Consider the following 5,334-nt stretch of genomic DNA (forward strand, 5'->3'; position numbering starts at 1 on the left):
CCGCTCTCTAGTCACCAACACACCTCAGTCACTGGACAAGCTCCGTCGGAGGTGGGAGGAGTGGCTGGGGACCCATGGATGAGGAGGACTGGAGAGAAGCGCTGATGGCTCCTAGGACCCTGACCATGGCCACCCTCTTTCGCCATTTCAGACATACTACCTACACATAGCGTACCTCACGCCTATCATGCTACATTAGGCGGGCCTCAGGTCCCACGCTGACTGTCCCCGATGCTCTGGCCCTGATGCTGGCTTCTATCACATGGTATGGACCTGCCCGAGTATTGCCTCTAATTGGAGGGCGGTGGTGTTAGAAATGGGGTTTTTGGTTGGCAGTCAGGTTACCCTCTGTCCAAGCAAGAACCCTCACTCTAGTCAGGGTAAGTCACACACAATCCAAAATTAGCCTGTGCCCACCCTCTGGTAGCTCGGCACGAGCAGACAGGCTTAACTTAGAAGGCACTGTGTAAAGCATTTGTGCAATAAATCATACAATACCATAATAAAACACCACAAAAATACACCACACAGTGTTTAGAAAAATATAGAATATTTATCTGGGTATTTGCAGGTCAAAACGATCAAAGATGCAATATGAATTTGTAAAGATATCACTAAAAAGTGATATAAAGGCGGTGATTCTAACCGCGGCGGGCGGCGGTCGCCGCCCGCCATGCGGTTACCGCCAAATGACCGCACCGCGGTCACAAGACCGCGGCGGCCATTCTGGCTTTCCCGCTGTGCTGTGCAAAAGGCCGCCCGCCAGCACAGCGGGAAAGACCCAGCAACGATGAAGCCGGCTCCGAATGGAGCCGGCGGAGTTGCTGGAGTGCGACGGGTGCAGTAGCACCCGTCGCGAATTTCAGTGTCTGCTAGGCAGACACTGAAATTCCTTTTGGGGCCCTCTTACGGGGGCCCCGCGGCACCCCCTACCGCCATCCTGTTCCTGGCGGGAGACCCGCCAGGAACAGGATGGCGGTAGGGGGTGTCAGAATCCCCATGGCGGCGGAGCGCGCTCCGCCGCCATGGAGGATTCTCAAGGGCAGCGGAAAGTCGGCGGTACACCGCCGACTTTCCGTTTCTGGCCGCGGCTGAACCGCCGCGGTCAGAATGCCCAGCGGTGCACCGCCAGCCTGTTGGCGGTGCTACCACGGTCATTCGCCCTGGCGGTTTTTACCGCCAGGGTTAGAATGACCCCCAAAGTGTCTTAAGTCTTTAAAAAGCAATCAAAGTCTCTTTCAAGCACAAAGTACCTGGTTTCTGGTGGAAAATCTCCGCAGAGGGCTGCAGAAGAGGAGATGCGTGGAAAAATGGTGTGTGCGTCGGTTACGCCCCTTCACACACAGACTTGCATCATTATTTTTCACGCGGGGAGACGTGCGTCGTTCTACGGGAGGAAAAATTGTGTGTGCGTCGGTTGCGCCCCTTCACACACGGACTTGCATCGTTATTTTTCACTCGGGGAAGACGTGTGGCGTTTTCCTGCACGTGGACCGTCTCCTTCTATGGGTCGCGGGGATTACCAGATGTCCCGGGTCTGGGCGTGGATTCTCCTGCTTGTTTTCCGGCTGCGCGTCGTTCCGCAGGGCTGTGCGTCGAAGTTTCGATCTCACGGCAGGTGTCGCGTCGATTTCTCCTCTGGAAGTCGGGAGGCGTTGTCCTTGCGAGGCCGTGCATCGAAGTTCCGGTCGTCCCGAAGGCGTCGCGTCGATCAGCGTCGGTGTGCGGCGTTTTTCTCGCCGCAGAACAAGCTGTGCGTCTAAAATTTCGGCGCACAAAGCATCCAAGTGAAAGAGAGAAGTCTTTTTGGTCCTGAGACTTCAGGGAACAGGAGGCAAGCTCTATCCAAGCCCTTGGAGAGCACTTTTACAGCCAGACAAGAGTTCAGCAAGGCAGCAGTCCAACAGCAAGGCAGCAGTCCTTCGTAGAAAAGCAGACAGGTGAGTCCTTTGAGCAGCCAGGCAGTTCTTCTTGGCAGGATGTAGTTTCTGGTTCAGGTTTCTTCTCCAGCAAGTGTCTGATGAGGTAGGGCAGAAGCCCTGTTTTATACTAAATTGTGCCTTTGAAGTGGGGGTGACTTCAAAGAGTGTCTAAGAAATGCACCAAGCCCCCTTTCAGTTCAATCCTGTCTGCCAGAGTCCCAGTAGGGGGTGTGGCAGTCCTTTGTGTGAGGGCAGGCCCTCCACCCTCCCAGCCCAGGAAGACCCATTCAAAATGCAGATGTATGCAAGTGAGGCTGAGTACCCTGTGTTTGGGGTGTGTCTGAGTGAATGCACAAGGAGCTGTCAACTAAACCTAGCCAGACGTGGATTGAAGGGCACAGAAAGATTTAAGTGCAAAGAAATGCTCACTTTCTAAAAGTGGCATTTCTAGAATAGTAATATTAAATCCGACTTCACCAGTCAGCAGGACTTTATATTACCATTCCGGCCATACTAAATATGACCTTCCTGCTCCTTTCAGATCAGCAGCTGCCACTTCAACAGTGTACGAGGGTAGCCCCAATGTTAGCCTATGAAGGGAGCAGGCTTCACAGTAGTGTAAAAACGAATTTAGGAGTTTTACACTACCAGGACATATAACTACACAGGTACATGTCCTGCCTTTTACCCACACAGCACCCCGCCCTAGGGGTTACCTAGGGCACACATTAGGGGTGATTTATATGTAGAAAAAGGGGAGTTCTAGGCTTGGCAAGTACTTTTAAATGCCAAGTAGAAGTGGCAGTGAAACTGCACACACAGGCCTTGCAATGGCAGGCCTGAGACAAGGTTAAGGGGCTACTGAAGTGGGTGGCACAACCAGTGCTGCAGGCCCACTAGTAGCATTTAATCTACAGGCCCTAGGCACATATAGTGCACTCTACTAGGGACTTATAAGTAAATTAAATAGCCAATCATGGATAAACCAATCAATAGTACAATTTACACAGAGAGCATATGTACTTTAGCCCTGGTTAGCAGTGGTAAAGTGCCCAGAGGTCAAAAGCCAACAACAACAGGTCAGAAAAAAGAGGAGGAAGGAGGCAAAAAGTTTGGGGATGACCCTGTCAAAAAGCCAGGTCCAACAGGTGGTGACTGAGATTTCGGGGGTCTTGCAGGTGGAGGTGACCTGGGCCCCATTGCTGCTCTTATTGGGGGTCATGGAGGGAGTGGGGTCTAGCAGAGCTGATCGAATCTTCCTGGGGGTGGCATGTTTGGTGGCCAAAAGAGATATTGTGGTTGATTGGAGAGCGGAGGTGGCACCGACGCTGGCCAAGTGGTGCTGTGGAGTAGATTGGTGTGCCCAGCGGGAGAAACTCGTATACGAAGCGAGAAGATGCCTGAAAAAATACAAGAGAGTGTGGGCGAAGTGGGAGGCCGCCTGGAGTGTTGGTTCCGGGCCTGGGCCGTAAGGAGCTTGCCATGGGGCGAATCGCCACCACACGTACTAATAAACGTCCAACATGTATCTGTGTTATCTATCTCAAATGAACGATATTACATGGCAGCTTGCTTGGGGGAGCGGGATGTGGCCTGTTTTGTACTGAGTACTTATGTGTTTTTGCAAAAAAAACAATAAAGGTCTTTATTAAAAATAAAAAAAATAAAAAGATTTTATATTGCAGGAACCCTCCGGTGGATTTTTGTTGTTCAGGTGTCACTTTAAAGATAAAAATACCTATTTTTATAAATTGGTGTCAGATTTTTTGGAGTCTGGTTTCTTTCTTATTCAGCTGTTTTGCTACTTCTCAATACTTTACACTTGTTCCTTTGATGAACCCTGTCTGCTCAGACCCACAGCTACCCAGGGTTGAGCTAAGGTGTTTCAAATTAATCTGACTGGTTCTATTCAGGTACTGAGTTTATTACATGGTGAGGTCTCACAATCAGACCATAGAAATCCGCTTTCCTCACACTTTCAACTTAACAATAAAGTTATACCTCAAAATACACATATCTCACATTAACCAATTCATTTTATTATAAAGGTCTGGCAGATTCAAAAGTATTTTGTGAATGATGTGGCCCAATCCCTCAGCATTGTATTGAATCCTACCCAAGCGTTGCACACTTCAAAACGTGGGCCAGGCTTTTGGTACAAGCAGAATGAGTGATCTTTGATTTCTATCTATTTCCATCAGCTTCATGTCCACTCCCACGTGTGATCAGGCTCTGCTCTGTTGGAGGTGATGTCAAGAACTGGTAATCCATCCATTTTCAAGTTAGTAACATTCCGAAATGAGGGATGCCTCGTGTGGTTTTGCCCAATGCAGTATCACTCATCTGTCCAAATGCCAGCTCTGTAGGGTCCTGTTAGAAGTTGTGTAAGGATGGTTGTGTTTATCTGGAGTCTGGGCACCTCTTTGCCAGTCACATTGCTACTCTGGGAACACTCTTTCTTCCAGACCCAACTTGCCTTCTTTGGATACACAAGTGCAAGGATAGCAGCATCATATCTGCACAGTGGCTTGCCACCGGTGGTATCTACCATCAGGTTGGTGTTATAGAGCAGTGATGCAAAGGCAAACAACGCCAACCTCAGCATTCTACTCTGCCACCCCAGAGAACACCTCACTACTCACTTCAGCCTATTCTGCTCACTTCTTCTGGGAGGGAAGGAAGCGAGTTGAAAGTGCCTGATACCCCAAGCGCCCCAGGATTGGATGACTATCCTGACTGCTCCATTCTCCTAACTGCAGGTGCTTAGTTTTAGGGCCCCACCCAGAACGTCACACCCCCCACCCCGAACTCCCTACATTCTATAATCAATAATAAACTTCAGGAAACATTGCACAGCTCTTTATTACTTCTAGGCACCCACCACTGGGTGCAGCTGCGGGGTCAGAAAGTCAGGAATGTAGGTATCGACTGTGTGGTACTTACCTTAACAGCGTGCTCCTAGACGCAGAATTTAAATTCTCGCAACTTGACCTGAAAGGCACACAATAATGGCAGAATCAGAAAATATGCTGCACAAGAGGACATAATAAAAGGTAAACCCTCGCACCCAACCCCCAGATAACATCCACCAAGAGACTTTCTAAGCACGGAAATTACAGCAAATGTATTGATAAATTAACTTTGAATATAAAAATGTGTTTCTTACACACAAAAATATATTCCCCGTATAACTAAATAAACTTTAAATATATTCATGTAAACGTGATTTCGTTATGGAAAGGATGTCGTGTTATCGTGCAGTCACATGTTATCTCTTGTACGTGTGGGCAGAACATCATCCATGGTAAAGAAAACGCCAGCGCGGGAACATGCCATTGGCCTGCATCCACTTCATTGTCAAGCCTTTTCTTCGTGGGCAGTTCCTCGAGAGCTATGCTTTCATTGTAGGCCA

Source organism: Pleurodeles waltl, chromosome 6 (assembly GCF_031143425.1).
Source record: "Pleurodeles waltl isolate 20211129_DDA chromosome 6, aPleWal1.hap1.20221129, whole genome shotgun sequence".
Lineage (NCBI taxonomy): Eukaryota > Metazoa > Chordata > Amphibia > Caudata > Salamandridae > Pleurodeles > Pleurodeles waltl.